General features: G+C 46.0%; 1 protein-coding gene across 4 annotated transcripts in view; it reads right to left on the bottom strand.

Moving 5' to 3' along the window:
- Positions 1-25,693, bottom strand: part of WSCD1 (WSC domain containing 1) — a 248,354-nt gene that overhangs the window by 165,846 nt on the left and 56,815 nt on the right. The gene's annotated exons all lie outside the window — the stretch shown is intronic.

The following is a 25,693-nucleotide window of genomic DNA, read 5'->3' as shown; positions in this document are numbered from 1 at the left end:
CTTCAGCCAGGAAACTGGAAAAGTAGCACCTCTCTCTTCCTCTCTGAAATGAGAATATTCCTAGCTTACCTCAAAGGAATTTGGGGGATTAAAGAAATGATATAATGTTTATGAGCACACGGATCTGGCACATAACACATCATTAACCCATCTTAAAACAGCCTCAGCCAGGGGCAGTGGCTCACACCTATAATCCCAGCACTTTGGAAGGCCAAGGCGGGAGGACCACCTGAGGTCAGGAGTTTGAGACCAACCTGGCCAACAAGGCAAAGACTCACCTCTGCTTAAAAAAAAAAAAAAAAATTAGCTGAGTGTGGTGGTGTGCACCTGTAATCCCAGCTACTTGGGAGGCTGAGGCAGAAGAATTGCTTGAACCCAGAAGGCAGAGGCTGCAGTGAGCTGAGATCACACCACTGCACCGCAGCCTGGGTGACAGAGCAAGACCCTATCCCAAAAAACAAACAAACAAAAAACCAAAAACAAAAACAACAACAACAAACAGCCAAGAAGGCAGTATCTTGTTTTCCTTGGGAATTTAAGCCACCTGGAAGTAGAAAAGTAAACTTTGTGTTTTCTTAGCACCTTTGCTTAAAACTTATGAAGACCATCTGCTCTGCTTCCCCCAACACTCATACAGACCCGAACACACTCCAACAGCAGTGACAATAACTACACTGTAACATATGCAGAGTACTTAACCAGGTGCCAGGGCAAGTGCTTTACATAATAATGTATTTAATTTTCATAAAAACTCTACAAGGCAGGTGTTAGTACTGTATTCCGCCACTTCACAGAGGAGAATCTGAGGCATAGAAAGGTGAAGATCACTAACTAAAAGGTGGCAAAGGCAGATCAGAACCCAAACAATACAGATCCTAAGCCCATTACCTAAGCCAAGATCCTATATTGTCCTCAGCAAATAGATGGATAAATTGATGGGTAGACATGCAGATAGATAAGCAAATGAATAAATGAATTTGTTAATGCCTCACATGCATGGTGCTCAGGCTAAAGGCATATGCTGAAGTTTAGGGAGGTGACCTGCTAAGGGCCGGTTTGTAACTGCTAGGGATGAGGTGGCCAGTTAGAGTGGGAGAGAGTGCCCGCCTCCTGGGTCCATCCAATTCATCTACTTGGCACATTGTCCTCACCAAGCCCCTGAAAGCAAAATTAGGGCAACAGAGAAAGATCCGGAGAGTGAGCTCTCAGAAGAAAGATGCTCTGAACGGCCCCAGTAGGTCACGCCTGCCCATGAGCATCGTTTCAGATCCTAACTCTCATTCTGCTGTTATTAAATGTCATCCTATCTCAGTGAACCCTATAGGAAGAGGAGGAAGAAAATCCTTTGTTTGAAACTCCAATGTAGGCTAAGAAGCAACTTGAGCCCCCTTTGGGGAATCTTCATTGCTCAACCACACCAGCATGGCCTGGAATTCAGCTCTCCTCCGACTGCTGATATGAATGCCTGGATATGTCTTCAGAGGGCAGGGCTTCCTTCTTGAGCCTCAGGGGCAGCCAGAGACCAAGTGCATGTTGGCAAATACTTTTCTAGTTCAATAATACCGAGGTAAAGAAGCAGCACTGTTTGACTTGGGCTACTCCCCACACTCAAGAAGATGCAGCCTCACCTAAGATTAGGTGGGTTTTGCAAGAGGAAGCATTTCTGCTGGAATGTGGCCACCCCTGGCAAGACTGACTGGGTCAGAGAAACATGTTCTACTATGAGACCCTAAGAGAAAAAGGAGAGACAGAAGGAAATGTTTTATTGATCATTCACTTTGTTCCAGGCACTGGGCTGAACATTTTATTATTAGGCACAGTGGTAAGAGCACAGACTTGGGGCCAGAAAGACATTGGTTTGAGTGCTAGCTCTGGAAATTACACTTTATGATCTTGCACAAGTTACCTTACTTATTTGTATCAGTTATCCATTGCTGTTTTTCAAACTACTTCAAACGGCTTAAAACAGTAACAGTTTAGCTCATGAATCTGCAATCGGGGCAGGGCTCAGCAGGGATGGCTCATCTCTGCCCCTTATAGATGAAGGATGGGAATTTATTTCAATGGCTGGCAAGTGGTTGCTGGCTGATGGATGGCTGAGAGTTCAGCAGGGCTATGGGCCAGGAGCCTCAGTTGCTCATCCTGCAGGCCTTTGCATGCCTTGCTTGGGCTTCCTCATGGTGAGTGAGTTCCATGAATGAACATACCAGGAGAACAAGCAGGGAGTGCATGCATCTGTATGACCTAGCCTCTAAAATCACATAGCACCACTCTGCCATCCTCTGTTGGTTGAGGCAGTCACCAAGGGCCACTCAGCTTCAATGAGAGGAGATATAGATCCTGCCTCTTGCTCGGGAAGTGGCAAGGTCTAGAAGAGCATGTGAAATGGGAGATATCTTTGTGGCCATCTTCAGAAAATACAACCTGCCACATTATCTGAACCTCAGTACCCTGACACGTTGTGTTCATTCTTAAGTTGGCCAGGAAGAGCTATTACTTTTAGAAATAGAGGGCTGGGCACAGTGGCTCACACCTGTAATCCCAGCACTTTGGAAGGCCGAGGTGGGCAGATCACCTGAGGTAAGGAGTTCAAGACCAGGCTAGTCAACATGGTGAGACCCTGTCTCTACTAAAACTACGAAAAGTTAGCCAGGCATGGTGGTGCATGCCTGTAACCCCAGCTACTCAGGAGGCTGAGGCAGGAGAATCACCTGAACCCAGGAGGTGGAGGTTGCAGTGAGCTGAGATCACACCACTGCACTCCAGCCTGGGCAACAGAGTGAGACTCCGTCTGAAAAAAAAAAAAGAAATAGAAAGTTATTATAATGAAAGGAGGTAATATAGTTTAAAACCAAACTAAATTCAGCCACTTCTAACTTCTAAAAGATAATGGAATAATAAAGTTCCATGCTGTTCTCTTCCACTAGAGTCTGTGATAGTAGAGACACTAATGAGCCTTAGACAATAAAGGAAAGCTGAGTAGAAGGTAGAGAGTTACATTTTGTGCATGATAAAGTGGGAGAGAAGAACTGGATTTAGAGAAGGGGTAGTGCCAGGCAAGGAGACTTGAGAAAGCAGAAGTTGAGATATGCACAAAGCCAAGTGATGGTACTGTGGGCTTCATCTGCCAACCCCACACTCAACAAAATGTGCTACATTCACCATACCTTGCATGTGGAGGTGCTTTTTGAGGGGTGGAGAAATTCTGGAAAAGGCACAGAACTTCATGTTTTATCAGTGGTAAGCAAAAGACAGAGGACAGAAATAGGAGGTAAGATGGCAATGAGGCTGGGCTTTCAATTGGAATTGGAATTTGCCCTTGAGAAAATAAGACACTCCACCACACCTACAAAGAGAAATTCCTAACAATGGAGGAGTTGGGCCCAATCCTTCTGCTATCTCCCCTCAGCCTCAGAGAACAGAGAGCCCTCAGGTATGATGTGGGTCACTCAAGAAACACTGTGATCCTGCAGGAAAGTAGCCCAGGGTGCATCGGGTCCCAGTTGTCCCAAGCCAGGGATGTATATGTGGTGACCTCAGGATCTCTGGTCAAGCAAGCTGCCTAGTCATTGTTCAGCCCACATTAAGCCTCCCCAAAGAGAGGATTTGATTGGATCTGCTAGGCATCACTCAGCATGGAGAAAAATTGATGTCACATCACATCAAGGAGACCTAGATTCCTCCTGTCTCACCCTCATGCAGCTGCTTCTAACTTATGCCCCTATCCTTGTACGATGCCCACCAGCTGAGGAGATCAGGCTTACTCTCATTAACTGGCATATTAGTGAGCTTGGGTAAATAGAAGGGGTTTGTGGGGTATTGGGGTAGTTGGGACCTCTCTCCTCAAAGGATGGCTGTAAAACTCCATGGACGATCCCAACAGGTTGAAGTACAACCATAAAAGTGGGGAAAGAATTCCAGCTGGCAGCATAGTACCTGGCATATAAGTTAGACCTTGTCACTCCCCTGCTTTACACCTTCCAATGACCTCTCGGTACAATTAGAAGAAAATCCACACTCTTCACCATGATCTGCTGGCTCCTGCCTGATCTGGCCCCTACCACCTCTTTGGCTTCACCTCCCTGCTTTTGTTTGTTTGTTTGTTTGTTTGGAGACAGAGTTTCACTCTTGTTGCCCAGGCTGGAGTGCAATGGCACGATCTCGGCTCATTGCAACTTCTGCCCCGCCAGGTTCAAGCAATTCTCCTGTCTCAGCCTCCCAAGTAGCTGGGACTACAGGTGCATGCCACCACAGCCAGCTAATTTTTTGCATTTTTAGTAGAGACGGGGGGGTTTCATCATATTGGTCAGGCTGGTCTCAAACTCCTGACCTCAGGTGATCCACCCACCTCGGCCTCCCAAAGTGCTGGGATTACAGGCATCAGCCACCGCACCCACCAGCTTCAGCCCTTTTACCCTCCTCTTACTCTACTGTGGTTCCTCAGAGATATCAACATCATGCCCACCCAATGCCCTTGCATTTGATGGTCACTCTGCCAAGAAAATTCTTCACCCAGACTTTTGCATAACCAATCTATTGAACAAGCACAGTATAGAAGATGTGATCAAGATGCAACTTAATTTTTTGATAACCATACACCTTTAAAATGCATTCAGGCTGGGCGCAGTGGCTCACGCCTGTAATCCCAGCCCTGTGAGAGATCAAGTCAGGCGGATCACCTGAGGTAGGAATTCGAGACCAGCCTGGCCAACATGGTGAAACTCCATCTTTACTAAAAAAATACAAAAATTAGCTAAGCGTGGTGGTGCATGCCTGTAATCCCAGCTACTTGGGAGACTGAGGCAGGAGAATCCCTTGAACTCAGGAGGCAGAGGTTGCAGTGAGCTGAGATGGCACCATTGTACTCCAGCCTGGGCAACAAGAGTGAAACTCCGTCTCAAAAAAAAAAAAAAAAACAAACCATGTATTCAGTAGTGGTCATCCTCACCTGTCCCTGGATAGAAACTCAGACTAAACCTTTCTGTGCACTCTCAGGCAAGGGGCAGTCCTACGGTCATTTTCAATCACAAAACACTATTAGATTCAATCATATGAATGTGTCCAGCCCAAACTATTAATTACTGCTTCAATCTCTACTCAAAGACTTCTCCCTTTCCTTCACACCTAGACTTGTGTCTGGAGCCCCTGTCTTTGAGAAAGGGACATGGTCATCTCCAACTCTCCCTCTGCTCTACTCTGCTCCTCCCCCTACTTGCTAGTCGCTGTTTTGAACCCTGCTAGAGTTAAAATTGTGGTGGGGGGAGCAGTAAGGAGTAAAACAGCTCTTTTTGAGCTGGGTGGCTTGCCGCCATCTGAGCCTGGCAGTTAATTAGAGCTGACCTTCACCTGCAGGTGCTTTTATGCATTCTTTGGAGCCCCATCCCCCTGTCTAGGGTCCTTTTATCTGAAGCACTCATGCCCCCAAGTGACATGATGCATCCCTTGGGCAGGTTGCTCCCCTGCCAGGAGGACCCCACTTCATTGAAAGTACCCTCCACCCCGCATAGATTACTAGAGTTGGAGTCCCCTCCCTCTCCAAAGGCAGTCCTCTGAGCCAGGACTTTAAAATTATATTTTGAATGCAACCACTTCTCCCATCTCCATGCCTCCACTTTGAGTTCAAGCCAGCATCATCTATTGCCTGGTGCGGTAGGCAGAATTCTAATACGGCTTTGGCTTCAGATTCCTGCCCCCAGTGTGCACACTCCCGCTCCATGTGAACGTGGATGGGATCTGTGGCTGATAGAGATCCCCAGCCTCAGATGAGACCCTAGCCCCAGCCGACACCTTGACCAAAGCATTGTGAGATCCGAAGCATCGGTCCCAGTTGGGCCACATCCAGACTCCTGAGCCATGGACACTGTGAGATCATAAACATGTTATTTTATGCCGCTAAGTGTGTGGTGATTTATTATGTGACAATACAAAACCTATACACTTGGATTATTGTAATGATCGTCTAATTCTTATCCTGCCTTGCTCTTGCCCTTCTTGAGTTTATTGTCAACTCATGAATGATCCAAATTCAGCCGTCCTCTCCAAGCTCCGCCATGAAAGCCTCCCGACCCCTGGCCTCACCTCAACCCTCATAACCCTATATCCTATCACTCTATTTGTCATACTATCTGAAATTACCTCTGCTCACAATGTAACTGAAAGACCAAGACTATTGATGGCAAGCAGTGGAGCTAGTGGATGTAAATCCACCTTCTCAGCAACGCTTCTCCAAGCTTCTAGCTTCTGGCAATGCCACTTCCTCCCATTTGTTTCTCCAGCACTCGGGAGGTCACTGCTTCCTGCAGTTACTGATCTCCAAGCTACCTCAGTATCTCCCCACCTCAGTATCTCCCTTTTTACTTTTTCAATTTTTCCACATGCATGTAACCAACTTCCTACATTAAATCCCCTCTGTTTGAAATACCTACTGTTCTGATTCAAGTAGCAAAGGCAGGAAAAAAAAAAAAAAAAAAAAAGAATGAAATATCTACTGTGGATTCTGTTTTCTTGACCAACTCACTCCTCTTCCTGAGTCAGCTTGACTGAGTCTCAGTTCCTTGAAATGCAAAGGTCTTTAACAATAACAGAGAGGCGTTGTGACTGGTCTACAGATAGTAATACATTGCAGCAGATATTTGAATCCAGGTCAGCCTCCCCAGTACAACACCCTGGGATCATACAGACCAAAAAAAAAAAAAAAGGTTTGCAGAACGAATGAATGAATACGTTAACGACAATAAGCACTCTGTACTCTAACTCCCTGCTCTTGGACAAAAACTGGATTAACCCTTTGCTGCCTGCAGAACTTTAAATTACCTATCCTTCAGCAAAACACCCAGAGATTAGGCTCTTGTCCAAACGCCTCTCACATCCCATCCTGCAATTTCCTCTGAATAAAGTGATTGCGCTATCCTTTTACAGGAGAAGATTAGTCTTCTCAGTCGGGTGACAGGAGCCAAATGGGAGGTGAAGCATTCTGCCTTCTCTCCACCATCTGTTAACATAACCCCAAGCCACCCTCAGGTTTATGCCTTCCCCGCTTGGCTTGCTCTGAACAGGGCTGCTGATGCCTTGATTGCTTTTCTTTCAGTGTGTGAATACTCACTTTCTGAGTGCCTCCCATATTCCCACGTACTCCTCCTGCCTCTTTAGAGGAAGCATCCAATATCATGTGCATCTGCTGGCTGAACTCCCGTCCAGGAAGGACCGTGGCAAGGAGAGGCAATCAGAATCAGCATCAGGGTGGTTTTTCATATTCAGGATTCTTTGTTTCTTATTACTTTGTGGGCTTCTTTCCACATGTTATCCTCAGTCTGGAATGTCATAAATATAAGACCCATTGGGATTGAGTTGACTTCAACAAGACCACCCTTTATTGCTGCAAAAATATGACCTGACAAATTCAACATACATCGTTTTGGAAACTCAGAAGCAACATAAATATGATCATGGAACTGGAACAGGGTCCAACACCCAAGACAAACACTTCCTTCTGGATCTGCTCAGAAGAGAAGGGTGCAGGGGAGGAGAGTGACCTACCCCTGCCCACAACACCTGCACTATCTCTTTTATGTATTTCCTGATAAAGGTGAAATGGATGTCACAGTCCGTGGTAATCAGCTCTTTTCAAATCATTTTACACAACTGACATGACAAGAGCCAAAAGAGTCAGGAAATGCAATCCTTTCTGATGTCTGCACAGAAGATTAACCACCTCAAAGAAATTAGGAAAGTGTCTTCACAACATTGACTTGAAGACACTGCTATTCGGTATGTTAATGAAAAATCCATTGATGTTTGGCATTTATCAAGTGTCAAAAATTAAATTTAGCTGTCCTGTGATTTTAATTAGTGTTAACCCAGTTAAGCCAGCAGGTAGCTGCCATGATTCAAGTAGACACCTTCATCTGCATTTATTTTCTTGGCTAACATGCAGAGAAAGGCGTGAGTGGTATGTAAGAACTTCATGAGAAGGCAGTGTTTGAACTGGACTTTGAAGGAATTTGACAACTGTTCAAAGGGGAGAAGCTCATTCCAGAAAGAATGAACAGAACATGCAAAGGGGCTGAGGCTTAAAAGAACAAGACACATTCCCAGAATAGCAAATAGTCCAGTTTGCCTGGAGAGTGATGAGGAGATAAGAAGGCAGAGGCAGGCAGGGGCCTGGTGATGAAGGATCTCAAAGCCAGAGTTGAAATCATCTTACAGAAATTGGGAGTTATTAAAAGTTTTGGGGCAAAATGTGACTTGATTATATCCGGATTTTAGAAAGAACTCTGGGAGCAGTGGGCAGAATGAAGGATGGAAGTGTGGGTGGAAGGATTCAGGAAACATTTCAGGGGTTTCTTGTAGGCTCTCTACCTTTATTTGAAACATCATAAGGTCAGAGAGATCAGAGTGAACTCCTTGCCATTTCTGCTATAGATGTGAAAAATATGATCAGTTCACTAGATCACTGTGGTACAAATAAAGCTAAGGGTTTTATGACAGTATGACAATACACACAGAAGCATATTTCACACTTCTGTGATCTTTGGTAAAATCGAAGGCATAGCATAAAATCGAAGCCAGAGCAGTAAAGGGTGATGCTAATGACGATAAGGCAATGGGACTCAGTCTTCACAGAGACTCATCAGCCCCAGGACAGGAAGAAAGGCTTCTTGAGGGGAGGGGTATAGAGGTAGGATGTGTGTAGGAAAAGGTAGTGGACGCTCTGCATATCTACCTGTGAGTAAAAGCATAGCATCTTTGAAAAGAATGCAGATTTTGAAGTCAGACAATTTGTGTGGTGGTTTTAAAATAGGTCCATGAATTTTTTTCAACACTTCTCCCTTCAAAATGCAGCCTAAATCCCCTCCCCTTGAATGTGGCCTGCATACATATGAATGAGTGAATGAATGAATGAATACAATATGGCAGAACTGATGGTGTATAACTTTCAAAACAAGGTCATAAGTGACATTATAGCCTCTTCTTTGCTATCGCTCTTATATTACTCACTCTAAAGGAAGCCAGCTGCCCTGTCACAAGGATACTCAAGCAACCCTATGGTAAGGAACTGAAGCCCTCCTTCCAACAGTCAGTGGGGAACTGAGGCTTACAGTCAATAGCCATGTGAGTGAGCCATCTGGGAAGCAGATCCTATAGCCCCAGTCAAGCCTTCAGATGACTGCAGCCCCAACCAACATCTTGATCGAAACCTCATGAAAGACCCTCAGCCACAACTAACCTAAGCCATTCCTGAGTTCCTGGCCCACAGAAACTACAGGATAACATATTTGTTATTGTTGTCTTAAGCTGCTAAGTTTTGAGCAACAGATAACTAATACACCTGAGTTCAAATCCAGCCTCCATCACACATAAATTAAGTAAGTTTAAGCTTCAGTTTTCTAAACTGTGAAATAAGGATAATGGAACACATATCCCAGAGTTGAAGTGAGGATTATGTGAGACAAAAGACTAAGAAAGTATCCCCCTGACCTGCTAGGTATTGCTGATGGTCAAAACACCTGTCCATTTATAATCACAGTAAATAATTGTCAAGTGCAGCTAATCACTGGCACCCAGTTTGATGCAAAAAGAATGAGTGCAGCTTTGGAAGTATGAACTGGATATCAAAAGTGTCATCGTGGCCAGGCATGGTGGCTTACACTTGTAATCCCAGCACTTTGGGAGGCTGAGGCAGCTGGATCAAATCAGGTGTAGAGTTTGAGACCAGCTGGCCAATATGGTGAAACCCCGTCTCTACCAAAACTACAAAAAATTAGCCAGGCATGGTGACGGGCACCTATAATCCCAGCTACTCAGGAAGCTGAGGCAGGAGAATCGCTTGAACCCAGGAGGCAGAGGTTGCAGTGAGCCAATATCATGCCATTGCACTCCAGCTTGGGCAGCAAGAGCAAAACTCTGTCTCAAAACAAAACAAAACAAAACAAAACAAAACAAAAAAAAAACAGTGTCATCATTACTAGGGTCCCCCACTGGCCTCCAGACTGACTATGGTTGCCTGGAATTCTGAGAAAATGTTGTAAAAACAGAGGTCTCCGTGACTGTGTTGACTTCAGAGTGACCACTGCTATCATGAAAGGAAGTAACATGATGATTCAAGACCAGCATTTCAAAAGCAATAAATTTTCAAAGAGTTTTGTATGTAAGTTCTCTTACAGTTTCCTTCCAGTTTAATCTCTTTGCAACCACCGTAACAACCAATATCCCATAAGCAGATGTGAAGAGCATCAATTTGGGATTTTATATAGTGGTTTTATCTTCTTATGACCTCTTGGGAGCATACCTCTGAGTGCTAGGACAGGAATGTGGACACACCTGATGTCTTGGCGCCAGCCCTCCTGAGTGACTGAGAAACACTAACATTACTTAAATACTAATAATATTATCTCAGGATTGACATAACTTAGCATCTGGCATTTGCACCATGGAGTATGCTTTTAAAGGGGAATATTCAAAGGGAATTGCCAAGAAAATGCAGCTTTATTTCTTTCTTTACAACTGATCTAATCTTCCTCACCATCCTCCATCCCTCTAGCTAACAAAGGACAGGAGGTATCGGGGGGAAAGGACAAATCTTAAACTTTACAATCAATAGTATCTTGGTCTCTGATGGCTTGATGGTCTCTTCTGAATAACTCAGTTCCTTTTAGATACAATCTTCATCTCTCAGATTTCTTCCCTCTACCTCTGCTTCTCTCTGAGATGGTGTCTGAGTGTCTGGGGGCTCTTGTGCCCTTGTGGCTGAGAAAATAAGGGGGCTTCTGGTCTTGATCTCTGTCACAGAGTGGCCAGCCACACTGTCTCATCCACTGGGAGGATGGCGGTCATGTTGACGCCTCCTTGAAATCCAGGGTTCAAGCCACGCACACTCTGGGCCTTCATCCTCATGCCATGCATTGGAGTGTCCTCTGTACCTCCTGAGCTTCTGGTTCCCTGCACAGCACACACAGCACTCACAGGCCATGGGGGCCCAGGGTACCTCCCCAGGCTCATCTATCAGGGCTCACTCACAGCCGAAGCTATACCTTCTTTCCTAGTCTACAGTGGCCTGTCTCTGAGCCAGAGACTGGGCTATGCCTTCAGAACTAAATCATCCCTCTGACAGTGCCCAGGGGAATGGTGCCCCCGGTTTCATCTTCTTAAGCTCTCCAATCTCTATGAATCTTTCTTCAGCATTGTCAGGTTAGGTACATGTCCCTGAAAGGGCACAAAGACTCTGGCATGTGATCTCCTTGCTCCCCCTCCATCCCTCTCCTCTCCACCCTTCTCCAGGATGGAAGAGATGAGCTTCAGCTTCTTTTCTCACTGGCAAAGCCTTCCCCTACATCAAATCCTCTTCTTCCTGGGCACTAGCCTGATTGAAGAAGAGGAACCCCTTCCATACTACCAAAGAAACTCTATGAGCTGACCCACTAGGCCTGGCTGTCTTAATACACAAACTCTGAGACAATTCAAACTAGGAATTACTGTATTCATTCATTCATTTTCATGCTGCTGATAAAGACATACCTGAGACTGCAATTTACCAAAGAAAGAGGTTTAACTGGACTTACAGTTTCATGTGGCTGGGAAAGCCTCACAATCATGGTGGAAGGCAAGGAGAAGCAAGGCATGTCTTACATGGATGGCAGCAGGTAAAGAGAGAGAGCTTGTGCGGGGGAACCCCTCTTTTTAAAACCATGAGATCTTGTGAGACTTATTCACTATTATGAGAACAGCATGGAAAGACTTGCCCCCATGATTCAATTACCTCCCACCGGGTCCCTCCCACAACATGTGGGAATTCAAGAGGAGATTTGGGTGGGGACACAGCCAAACCTTATCAATTACTAAGGACAAAAATACAATACTTAATAATAAAAAAATTACCTCATTATGCAAATTATGGAATAAATAATCCATTTGGGAAACTGAGGCCTGCATGTTTCCTAACATGCAGAGACCTGACTGTGCTACAGACATATGGACCCATCAAGACCCACAATAATTTGAACAGCAGCGAGGGGAAAATGTGTGGAAGGCCAGAACATAACTCTCACATGCCTAAGTTATCTTTGTTTTTAGCACCCCCCAAAATAAGGACATGAACCCACATGTTCTGATATAAGGGAGTGAAGTTTCAACTAGTGATTTCTTTCCTTTTTTTTTTTTTTTTGAGACAGAGTCTGGCTCTGTAGCCCAGGCTGGAGTGCAGTGGCGCAATCTCGGCTCCCTGCAACCTCTGCCACCCGGGTCAAGCGATTCTCCTGCCTCAGCCTCCTGAGTAGCTGGGACTACAGGCGCCCGCCACCTTGCCCAGCTAATTTTTTGTATTTTTAGTAGAGACGGGGTTTCACCATGTTAGCCAGGATGGTCTCCATCTCCTGATCTCATGATCTGCCTGCCTCGGTCTCCCAAAGTGCTGGGATTACAGGTGTGAGCCACCACGCCCGGCCCCACATAGTGATTTCTAATAAGATAGAGTAACAATCCCAAAACACTTTCCCAGTGCACACTGTGAACATCCCACATACCTGCTCACACACACCTGGTCCTAGCCTTCGGAATGGCCAGCAGAGCACTTCCATCCTTCCTTTGGCCTTAAGCAGTGGGTCTCTGCAGGCAGAACAACAGCTCTGCTTCTTAGCCCTAACAACGTAAAGGGCAGTTTCTCAGAGACAAAAGGGAAGAGACTGCTGTTACCCCAAACGCCCATGGACCGTCCTTGCTTATCTCCATTCCCGAGTAGTGCCCTCATTTCCATTCCATTTGTGATGCCCATCAGACATGCAACTTGGGTGGCAATCAAGCCCAATCTTTCTTGTATGCTTGCAGTCCAGCAGGTGGCTGGGGGCACAGCCTCCCTCTACATTTTGGAAGAGCAAAGGGGTATCTTCTTTAGACTGAACAATGGCCGAGTAGCAAGGGATCATTTTGAATGTCAGCCTCTCGTACCCAGAAACCATCAAACCAAGCCACAATTAGACCGGGTCAGATGCAACACCAAGGACCAAGGCCAGTACCTTGCAGCCTCTGAGCCTCTTTCCTGCCTGCGCTTCAGAGGGATCCAGGATGCCTGGATGGCAATGGCCACAAAGAAAACCTTGTTCATTCCAAGGATGTGATGACAGGGTGACCTGGGATGGCAGCCAAGCAGCTAGGACCCTCCGTATGGCTCATAAATGTAATTTTCCTGTGGTAGCAGAGGTTCTTTTAGTTAAAGGTAATTCATCTCTTCTTGAAGTGACAGGTGGTTGGAACAATTTCTTTTACTTTTAGCAAACCTACACAAGGTACAAGAAGCCTCATGCACAGAAGGAAGGAATTAGTCACATGCAACAATTGGGACCTAATTTCTTAGCTGCCAAATAGGACTGAGGAAAAGAAGCTTGGGCTTTTTGAAGAATCTCTTTTATGCTTCCAGGAAACAGATCTCCAATCAAGTTTATTGTTTTCAGTTGTAAGTGACAGACAATCCAGAATAAACTCATTAAGACAAAAAAGAAAATTGATTGCCATATAACCAAAGAGTCTGAATCAAGCATCAGGCATGGGCTGATCAAGGGTTTGAATTATGTCACCAGCAACTGCTCTGTCTCTCTCTTCATGTCTTCATTTTTCTCTCTGTGTGGATTTCTTTCTCACTTGAGCACTTCCCTTGTGGCTGACAAATGACCACCAGAAGCTCCTGGGGCCATATACTTCTAGGCTCAAATCCAGTACGCTGGAGGAAATACTTCCACATCTTTGTCCTGACATTCACAGCAAAATCATGATGTTCTCTCTGATGGGACAAGCTTCGGTCAGGAGACATCCATGAGTCAATCACGAAGGCCCAGATAATGCAACATACTAACTGGTATTAGGCTGGGTTGTATGCTGCATCCTGGCACATGACTGAGACCGAGGGAGGGGCAACGCATAAACAGAATTGAAACTGTTGCCAGGAGACCAGGCAGGAGGGCGTGTGTGGGTGCTGAAGAGGAAAACAACCATTATCCTCTACAAGTACTAACATTTAATGAGCTCCAGCTGTGTGCAGAGGGCTTTCCATGCCATCTCTCATTTATCCTGTCAACAGCACTGTCCCTATTTTATAGAAAACACAACCGAGGGTCAATGCAACTAAAGGACCTGCCCCCACGTCAGCCAGCTCATGAGTGGCAAAGGCAGGATTTGAAACTGGGATCCTCAGTCTGTATTTTTCACAGTCACAATCTCCATGCAGCGTTCTTGAGCTCACTCACGAAGACTGCCAGGGAGGCCCTGAGCCATAATCCACCCACAATGGGCTCAGCCCGTGGCCACGCCTAACTCTGACACTGCGATTATATGACAATAAATCTGTGCTTGTTGGCTGAATATGTATGGTCTGGAATTTCTGTCACTGGAAATGGAAAGACCCCTAATGGATAAAGCAATCACTGTTAGTACACCTGGTCTATTTTCAGAACGTGAACTTTTCCTGACTCCCTAAGCACTCAGCTTCTGCAAAGAGCAAAGAGTCCATCTATCCCTGGCATCTCGACACCCCCAGCTGTGGACGTGTCGGCAAGTTCAAACTCATCTTCAGAAATAATCGTTCCTTTTCCAAGTGAATCACTTCCACCCCCATCCCCAACTCCTTCCCACTAATCACGGTCAAGATGGTGCTGCTGATTTCAGCTGTTCCTCCACTGAATCAGGAAGCTTCTTATCTTATCTGAACCAGATACAGCGCCTTCAGGGAGCAGTCAGGCCTCGCAAGGCGGAACATCTGCAAAAAACACCCAGTGTTGAGTACCCCGACGCATCTGTCTTCATGATGAGCTGACAGAGAGAAATCAGTGCAGGAATAAAGATAAGCTTCCAGGTGAGCGGTGGGAGCGGATGACAGCGGGCAGTGCTGTTTCAAATGTCCGAAATGTAGGTTGTCAAAGCCAAGGAGAGAAACTCAAGCCCCGAATTCAGCTGTTGCGCCTGCGTCTGAAACAAGAGAGACCTGTCCTGGGGCTTCTCTTGGCTGCTCTTCCTGTCCCTTCGGAGGTCAAAGCTTCCCCTCATGGCTCCTTCCCCACCCAGCATCCAGCACAGCTGCCCTTTGCAGGTGTTTCGAGGGAAGCAATGCTTTCTACGTATTTCCATTGTGCTCTGACAAACACATTCCCCCTTCGAACTCATTATCTGCCCTCACCACCTGCCTCCACCTCCATCAGAGTCTGTCTTTTGCTGAATGGCTTTAGGCAGGCTAAAAATACCAACATTTTGGTTCCCCACACTGTTGTCTGATCAGTGTCTAAACCAGAGGTTCGCAGCCTGAGCGGTACATTAGATTCACCTGTGAGTTTTGTTTGTAATCCAGATGCCTGCCCCACCCCCTTCATCTCTGCCAGGATCAACTTTTTCAACTATGACCAGCTCAGAACACTCCTCTCAATGTACAAAACAACCCACACGCTCGCTATGTGGGAGGTACTCTGATATTTTCTACACTTCTCTCTCTCTTTGTGATGCTGATCACGATCTGCTAAGAGCTCATGCAGATTAGAAAAAACTTATCTGAGATATGAATTGGTGTCATTCTCTCTGTATTTCTTCTCTCTATCCCAGTTTCAGGCCCTTAATCCTTTTCTTTCTTTTCTTTCTTGTCTTTTTCTTCTTGTGCAATTCCCTGTCTTAGAGACACTTTTTTTTAATTTATTTTTTTTGGCTGGTCAGAATACAGAAACTGCCTGAAGTCAAAGGTCTTTCCAGACTTTTGTAAAATCCTCAACTGTTTGATGAGGTTGTGCTTGATACTTCTGACAGGGAAAGAAAGAATGGCTTTGGGAAGTGACAAGAGGTTTGGGGCCGGTTTCTACCAGACTGGAAATAGGAAAGCCCTTGGAGATTCTGGAGTAGCTGGGAGCTGTGTCCCATGTGCTAAGCGCGTCCTGGAGAGGACTCCTCCACCCCTGCTCCTCCTCCTGCGTGCTGTCCTTGCAAAGTTGGATGCTAACATTTCCCAGCCGTGGCAAAAATTCTCAGCCCCCAAGGGAATCAGAAAGCTGCTGGACTTCCAGGGACCACACTGGGAAATGAGGATTCTGTGACAATTGCCGTAATGACCTAGAAATTAAACACCTAGCCTATTTTCCAGGTGCCCCTTAAACTCCTGAAATCTTGATGGAGCCCAAGAAATGGGGAGGAGGAGGAGCCTGTCGATGAATGAAGCAGACTCTCCCACCCTCTCGGTGAGATATGGACTCAGTCAGACTTAGGTGGATTTAGAATAAAATTAAGAATTGTAATATTCCTTTTATTCCTGCATTTGTGAATTAAGAGTCGCATCCAATTCTACTTCCACTGGTTCCTGCATTTGTGAATTAAGAGTCGCATCCAATTCTACTTCCACTGGTTCCTGCTCTTCATCCTCTCCCTGCCATCCGCACTGCCCCTGCTCTGATTCACACCAGACTAGATTCACTGTTCTCTCCCATTTTATAAATAGGAAAGCAAGGCCCACTGGAATAAAGGACTTGGTACAGCCACTCCGCAAGCTGATAGCCAAGTTGGTCCCTCAAGTCCAGCTTCCACAATAGCCCACACTGGAGGTGAGAGACCAAGCCAGAAATGCTGTAAAGGGAGAAAAACAGGTTCCTGCTGCTCAGAGTGGCTCCCCAGGCACTTCCCACAGTGCCCACGCAGGCACAGCCAGGTCAAAGGCCCAATGGCCTGCAGTTCACCCTCACCCTGCCCTAGAGGGGAGGAGCCTGGAAGCAGCCCTGTTACATAGAATGGTGTCACCCACTCCCCAAAGGCCTCCGCCGAAGCAGAAAGCCCTGTGGGTCCAAGAATCCCAGCATCCTTGTGGGCAGGCAAAAGTTTCAGCATGTGTGATTCGGAGCAGGAACAGAGCAGGAGATGGCCCAGTGTTCTCTGCAAACATCAGCCTCACTGAGCAGGATCAGAGCTTAAGCCCGATACACAGATTTCATAAGGTGTTTAAAACCAACTCAGCATCATCAACATTACACCTTCGTGCCAATCCCAGTTTCCTAGAAAATCTGTCCCTTAGTGTAGGTCCCTCTGCCCATTACAAACTTTCTGTCCATAGTACCATAGGTCTTTGAAAATTACAAAACTGCATCTCTTTTTTCGTTTTGTCTTTTTGAGATGGAGTTTCGCTCTTGTTGCCCAGGCTGGAGTGCAATGGCACCACCTCAGGTCACTGCAACCTCCGCCTCCTGGGTTCAAGTGATTCTCCTGCCTCAGCCTCCCTAGTAGCTGGGATTACAAAAATGTGCCACCACGCCTGAATAATTTTTTCAATTTTTAGTAGAGACGGGGTTTCGCGACGTTGGCCAGGCTGGTCTCAAACTTCTAACCTCAAGTGATCTGCCCACCTCGGCCTCCCAAAGTGCTGGGATTACAGGCATGAGCCACCACGCCTGGCCCATTTCTTTTATTTATTTAAAGTGGTGGAATATACCTAACATAAAATTTACCATTGTGACAATTTTTAAATGTACAGTTCTCTGGTATTAAGTACATTCACGCTGCTGTGCCACCCTCACCACCATCTGTCTCCAGAACGCTTTTCATCTTGCCAAATTGAAACTCTGTACCTATTAAACAATCACTCCCCATCCTCTCTCCCCTTTGACAACCACCTTTCTACTTTTTGTCTCTGAATTTAACTACTCTAGAGACCGCATGTAAGTGGAATCATACAGTATTTGTCCTTTTGTGAATAGCTTATTTCACTTAGCATGGTATGCTCAAGTTTCATCCATGTTGTATAGCACGAGTCAAAATTTTTTTCCTTTATTTTTCCTTTATTTTTTTTTGAGACGGAGTTTCACTCTTGTTGCCCAAGTCGGAGTGCAGTGGCTTGATCTTGGCTCACTGCAACCTCCATCTCCCAGGTTCAAGCGATTCTCCTGCCTCAGCCTCCCGAGTAGCTGGGATTGCAGGCGCCCACCACCACACCCAGCTAATTTTTTGTATTTTTAGTAGAAATGGGGTTTTACCATGTTAGCCAGGCTGGTCTCGAACTCCTGACCTCAGGTGATCCACCCGCCTCGGCCTCCCAAAGTGCTGGGACTACAGGCGTGAGTCACCGCGCCCGGCCAAAATTTCTTTCCTCTGTATGGCTGAATAATATTCCAGTTTATGCATATATCTTATTTTGTTTAGCCATTCATCTGTCAGTGGACACAGGTTACTTCCACCTTGTGGCTATTGTGAATAACGTCACAATGAACATGGGTGTGCAAATATCTCCTCGAGACCCCACTCGCAGTGCTCTCAGTCATACACCCAGAAGGGGAATCGGTGGATCACGTGGTAATTCTATTTTTAATTTTTCAGTGAACCATTATACTGTTTTCCTTAGTGGCTGAAAGTGCATTTCTTGGGGAATTTTCCAATATTTCAAATGAATCTTTAGAATAAAGCTGACTTTCATTTGATTCTGAAAGGGTTTGATTTCTTCATTCCTAGAAGATAACCTGAAACTGCATACAATATTTACACAGAATATTATAAATTATGCTTCGTCCAAGCTGGCTGCCTCTGAATGAGACACCAGGTTCCTACTGCATCCCTGGCCTCAGTGTGGGTCATTCAGTCTAATTTTAGCGGAGAGCCAGTCCTCTGGGACACAGTCACACCTCTCAGCCACCCCAGGCCCTGGACAATGGTGTCTTAGTCTTCAGATCACTGAGCATGAAGGTGAAGAGGGTTAGTTATGGTCCCGGGCTGTGATTGGCAGCTCCCTCAGGAGAATACAGAGTTGGGGATGGGCAATTTCCCCCAAATGCTGTTGACAGAAGAAGGGAGGAGGATATTGGGTGGGCCATAACCAGATATTCACTACATTTGTCTTTGGCTTACCACTTTACATGCATGCACATGCATGTGCACACACACACACACAGCAATTTTTACTAATATTAAGATCTTGGAGCCAGGTGCGGTGGCTCACTCCTGTAATCCCAGCACTTTGGGAGGCCAAGGCAGGTGGTTCACCTGAGGTTGGGAGTTCGAGACCAGCCTGGCCAACATGGTGAAACCCCCGTCTCTACTAAAAATACAAAAAATTAGCCGGGCGTGGTGGCACATGCCTGTAGTCTCAGCTACTCAGGAGGCTGAGGCAGGAGAATCTGTTGAACCCAGAAGGCAGAGGTTGCAGAACCAAGGTCATGCCATTGCACTCCAGCCTGGGCAACAAGAGTGAGACTCCATCTCAAAATTTAAAAAAAAAAAAAAGATCTTGGAGGAACTGCATTTAAATAACCACTTCATGGTTGGCCAAAAACACAATACCTCCCTCCCTCCTTTAAAAGATGAAAACCCAATGCTGTGTCCAGCTTTAAAATGTAGGATCTGGCCGGGCACAGAAGCCCACACCTATAATCCCAGTACTTTGGCATGCAGAGCCGACCAGATCACTTGAAGTCAGGAGTTCGACACCAGCCTGGCCAACATGGCGAAACCCTGTCTCTACTAAAAATACAAAAACTAGCCAGGCATAGCAGCAGGCATGTGTAGTCTAAGCTATTCGGGAAACTGAGGCAGGAGAATCACTTGAACCCAAGACGCAGATGTTGCAGTGAGCTGAGATGGCGCCACAGCACTCCAGCCTGGATGATAGAGCAAGACTCTGTCTCAAAAAATAAAATAAAGTCTAGGATCTCTGGAAAACGTCCCTTCTTTTTCAGGTTTTATCATAATCCTTCTGTTTCGATACTCTGCCACCTCTGAACACAATAGGAAGTTTCACTACATTTATATACCTTACAGATATGAATAAGAAGAGAAAAGATACATCTTAACATTTTAGCAGAAAACAAATAAAAAAATACAAGTAAAGGCCATAGCCTTCATTTCTGCCTTAAGTCACATGACAAAGCTCATATTTACGACTTTCTCGCCTATGCTCATCCTTCCTAATTCCCCTCGCTTATGTGCCTTAGTTGACCAGGGTTCCTCACCTGCTAAATCAATACAAATATTGCATCCTTCGGTGTCTTCTCCTTTGCTGATCTGCCTGCGGCACCCGTTAACTTTATCCCTGGGTATAGTGGCAGAAAGAGGGGGGTTTCCATTTGAGCCTCATTTGCAGAGCAAAATCCCTCAATCCGTCCTTCCACAGAGCAATCAACATAGGAGACACCAAATTCCCCTCTAATGATAACCAGGGGACAATCTGGGGTTCCAATGGAATGGAATTTGATTGTGATTTTTGCTGGAAGCAACTCTCCCTCAGGAACTAAAACTTATCTATATATGAGGGAAGTGAAGGCACACGATGAAGGAGGACCCTTGGTGGGGACACCCCCTCTACACTATATATTGGGTGTTGGTTCAGAATATATTTCACACCCTGCAAGACAGCATCCCAAGGTTATGAGCTATCATCTCCAGCTGGGACTGTTATTCCAGCTGGTTTTTCAACAGACCATTCAAATCTTTTTAGAGGCAGCTTCTTGTTGAAAATGGGGTACAGTGAGACTCGTAGGCCTCAGTCCATGGACCCCTGTCTTTCGTTGTAATATAACTCTTTAAATGGAAGGTGATCTGTACAAGATGCTATGTACTACAAAAGTCATTCACGGGCCAGGTGTGGTGGCTCACACTTGTAATCCCAGCACTTTGAGAGACCGAGGTGGGTGGATCACCTGAGGTCAGGAGTTTGAGAACAGCCTAACCAACGTGGAGAAACCTCATCTCTACTAAAAATACAAAATTAGCCAGGTATGGTGGTGCATGCCTGTAATCTCAGCTACTCGGGAGGCTGAGGCAGGAGAATCACTTGAACCCGGGAGGCAGAGGTTGCAATGAGCTGAGATTGCGCCACTGCACTCCAACTTAGGCAACAAGAGCGAAACTCCACCTAAAAAAAAAAAAAAAGCCATTCACTAAGTTCATAAGTGGTGGTTATGGCCAGCAAAGGCGTGGAGGCAGAGAAAAACAAGCCCAAATTGCAAATCGGTGTGTATTCCGGGGAGGTCCCATTGTAGCCGCTTCCATAATGAAAACTGCTCACTAGGGAAGCAGGCTGCCACCACGTGGCTGGCTGGTCCCGTCAGAACATGGTACAACTTTGGGCTGTACCCAGATCTCTACTCTACTCCCAGATCTGCCATCTGTGGATCCACTTCTCTGTGCCTTCAATTTTCTTTCACCTTTTAAATGGGAATGATAATAGAATCTACTAAGGATTAAATGAGTTGAATGAACAGGGCCAGGCGCGAGTGGACTCTGAAAGCATTGTATACCATTATTATGACCATACCAGACATTTTCCGTGGGTCTCCCACACTTCTGCAGGCCTTCTGAGCAGAGACGTTGACAGCTTTTGTACCACACTATCTTTTCAAGGATGCTTGTACAGCAAACAGCCTTAGAAGATATAGCATCTCCCTCCAGAAAAGAGGGAAGATTTGATCACTGTCCAGGCTAATAAAAAGAATGTTTCCCTCTGAGGAAAAGGATGAAGCAGGTTTGCTTGCAGCTCATTACAAAACATTGGAGTTTCCTAAGCTTGGGTTCCTTCTCTGAGACACAAACCTATTGCATATGCAGCGTCCAGCTGGGCCATTTTGCATCACCTCATGGAACTTGGGGATAAGGACAGCTGATGCAAACATGAAGCTCAAGCTGTCTGCTGTGCTTGCTGTGAGCAATAGTCTTTTTTCTCTGATCCAGGAGTCTCATGTCTTCTGCCAGCATTTATGAAACTGTAACAAACTGAATAGCTTGTAGGGTAAGATCTCAGACCTTTCAAAGTTCTTTAGAACCAGAGGCATCAAGTTAGCTGCTACTGCTGGCAAATCAGAATCGATAGCAGTGATTTCCAGAACTCGTTTGCCCCACATTGCTGAACCCATTCATAGGCCCTATGCAGGTCTTCAGGGATACCTTATCCAAGACCTATTTGAGAAGTTTTGTTTCCATATGCAGCACTTCTCTTTGATGGAGTGTTGTTGGGAAAAGCTAACCTCATGGCTAAATCAATCAATAACCCCTAAATAGCTCAGATTGTATGGTTATCTACCTTCCCTGACTAGACATTCAGCTTCCATTTCACAAAAGACGTTTAAGTACTTGCTAATGCTCCAACATTTAAGGAGCTTCACTGTGATTTTTCAAATCAGGGCTTATCCAAGTCACCATAGAGTATCCCAAAAGGCCAAATGACAAAGTATTTAATACCTTAGCTCCAGCCTGGAACAGCTGGAGAACTGTTAGGGAGATGAACACCCCTCCGTCCCCACCCTACCCTCAAGATACTCACATTCTAATCCCCAGAACCTGTGAATACATTAGTTACACGCCACAGGGGAATTAAGGAAGCAGACGGAATTAAGATTGCTAATCAGCCGACCTCAAAATAGGAAGATCATCCAGGTGAGCCCAATATAATCACAAGGATCCTTGCATATGGAAAAGGAAGGCAAAAGAGAAGAGGCAGGGTGAGGTGAGGTGACGTCGAGGTGAGGTGGGAGGTGAGAGGTGACAGGTGATAGGTGAGAGGTGAGGTGAGGTCGAGGTGAGAGGTGAGAGGTGAGGTGAGGTGAGGTGAGGTGAGGTGATCAAGATTCCACTGGTTATTGCTGGCTTTGAAGATGGAAGGGAGCCACAAGCCAGAATATGGGAAGTTTCCAGGACTGGAAAAGGACAAGAAAACAGATTCTCACCTAGAGCCTTCAGAAAGGAACACAGCTCTGCCCAGACCTTTATTTTCGCCCCTGGAGGCTTAGGTCAGACTTCTGACCTACAGAGCTGTGTGGTAACAAATATGTGTTGCTTTAAGCCAATGAGTTTATGGTAATTCGATACAGCAACGACAGAAAACTAAAGCAAGAACTTCTTCATGCTCTGGGGTCTATTCAAAGCTGGTAGTAAAGACCAATAAACAGGTCAAGACAGGGCAGTTAATGTGGGTATGATGATGTCTCCAGACCCTCCAAGATTTGCTCCTGCTGTTAGTGGATGCCATCTGAAATCCTGTCCTTCACATGAAGTCTCGTGAGACATGATAAGGCAGCGACAGCAATCTCCACCCCTGAGTTTGGTTTTTGCAGTCTCAACCCTGTGGCTACAAGTGGAGTAAGACTCTTACTATAGTCGCATGATTTTCCATTATTGGTTGTCAGTTAACCTGGGGGGGGAGGGTGTGTGTGTGTGTGTTTGTCAAGCCATAGAAGCTCCTCTAACTTAAGGCAAAAAGGAATCTATTGGAAAGATGCTGTGTGGCTGATAGATGCAGAGTTGAACTATAAGGCATCCATAGGGACAGGAGCTGCCTCCACTTATTTGAACAACAAATTCCTCCACGTTTCCTTCACACTCACCTCACAGGCCTATTATGAGGATCAAATCAGAGCCTGGAGTGGAGAGAAAGGTGTCAGAGAGATGGTGAAACCCTGTGCACCAAGGTTTCTCTTGCTACCACCTTCATTCAGACCTTTCGTTAATAGTTCAATTATTGTGGAAGACAGTGTGGTGATTCCTCAAGGATCTAGAACCAGAAATACCATTTCACTCAGCAATCCCATTACTGGGTATATACCCAAGGGATTATAAATCATTCTACTATAAAGACACATGCACATGTATGTTTATTGCAGCACTATTTACAATAGCAAAGATGTGGAACCAACCCAAATGTCCATCAATGATAGACTGGATAAAGAAAATGTGGCACATATACACCATGGAATATTATGCAACCATAAAAAAGAATTAATTTATGTCCTTTGTAGGGACATGGATGAAGCTGGAAGCCATCATTCTCAGCAAACTAACACAGGAACAGAAAACCAAACACCGCATGTTCTCACTCATAAGTGAGAGTTGAACAGTGAGAACACACGGACACAGGGAGGGGAACATCACACACTGAGACCTGTAGGGGGTGTGGGGCAAGGGGAGGGAGAGCATCAGGACAAATACCTAATGCATGCGGGGCTTAAAACCTAGATGACGGGTTGATGGGTGCAGCAAACCACCATGGCACATGTATACCTATGTAACAAACCTGCACGTTCTGCACGTGTATCCCAGAACTTAAAATTAAAAAAAAAAAAAAAAGTTGACATGGCGGTATCCTTGTGGATAGACCTTGGGAATTCAAACGGAGGCTGAGAGCTCACATTTTCCAAGAAGCCCCACCAGACTCAGATCTCTCCTTCCCTCTGCCAGCACCCTCTCCACCCCCAGCCCCCACCCCCAAAAGAGCCACACAGACTTCCCTAGTGCCCTGGACCTTTGGCCTAATGATCAGAAAAGTATTTTTCCCAGCCAAGTATTCTTCAAACTAGTGGGACCAAGACCGAGAGTGGGGTAAGGCCCCAAGGTAAAGACTGGCCACCGAGGCAGCCATCAGTACATTCAAAGAAGGTCACCAAGAGAAACTGAGGCAGGATAGACATGAAGGAGAAACACCAGATTTGCTACTTTCTTACAACTTCCTCAAACACAGCGCTCAGCTAGCCATTGAGGGTTTCAATAAGCCTGCTCTGTGCCGAGCTCTGCAGGCATCATCTCATCTAAGGCTGTAGCAGCTCTATGAGGTACAAGGCCTATATCAGAGATGATAACCAGTTTCAGAGAGAAGGCACTTCCCCCAAGTGCACACCGCTTGCAAACGTCAGAGCTGGAATTGGAAACGTCACCGTGCTAGTCCTGATGGTACAGGACACCTCAGCCACCAGGGCACTATTTCTTGGCACAGTTCCCCCACCGGCCTGTGGCTTTCTCTAATGCCCTCCTCTCTCCCCCGGGACAGAGAGCTCCCAGCCCAGGTGTCAATGCCCCCAAGCGAGGCAAATTGCAGTTGTTGCTAATTAGCAGGCATTTAACATCAAGGAGTCACTAATGCACCTGAAGTCGCTTGACAACAAATAAAGTACTGAACCCAGGGCAGGACCGGCCTCCCTGTGAGGCTGAAGCCGCCTTGCCTGCCATCTCGCCCACCTGTTAGCAGGCCAGGGTTTTCTTCTCTTTGCCCTTTCTATCCACTGAGACATGCAGGAGGGAAAAAAGGCCCTCTCTGTCCTCTGGCATTCATCTTCTTTGCCTGAGGCAGGTCTGCAATGTCAAGGGCTAATTCCACGTGGATAAATCCTGATACGTGAATTGGCCCCAGCTTTAGGCTGAGCCATGATCCTGGTCCCACAAAACTCAGTTTGTGCCTCCCCAGTATGCCTGTAACAGGGCCAGGGCTATCTTTTCCCTGTTTTCACTGCCCCTCCCTCAGGTGGGCTAGTTGGATGGTGTAAGAGGCAGCTCAGAGGCACAAGAGGAGCTTTCCTGGGCTCAAAGCCCTCACCTGCAGGTAACCCCGGTCCAAGAGAACCCTGCCTTCCCTCCTGACTCTTCTAGTCCTCATGCCTTCTTCTCTGAATGCCAGGGCACCATGCCCAGTGGCAACCATGGAGCACCAGACAGCTCCTGGTTAACTCATGCCCCACAGGAAGTGTGAAAGTTCTTCCTAGCACACAAAAAGAAACTGAAGGAATTTTCTCTGAAGTTTCTGAGTGCCTAAACCCACTAAGGTCTTCTTCAACTGGGGAAATCTAGAGGTTTGACATCCCATTGAAAATGTATCTTGAGGCCGGTCGTAGTGGCTTATGCCTGTAATCCTGGCACTTTGGGAGGCCAAGGTGGGCAGATCAGTTGAGGTCAGGAGTTTGATACCAGCCTGGCCAACATGGTGAAACCCTATTTCTACTAAAAA

The sequence above is a fragment of the Macaca fascicularis genome, chromosome 16 (genome assembly GCF_037993035.2).
Source record: "Macaca fascicularis isolate 582-1 chromosome 16, T2T-MFA8v1.1".
NCBI lineage: Eukaryota > Metazoa > Chordata > Mammalia > Primates > Cercopithecidae > Macaca > Macaca fascicularis.
This window is presented reverse-complemented; position numbering and strand designations above follow the sequence as displayed.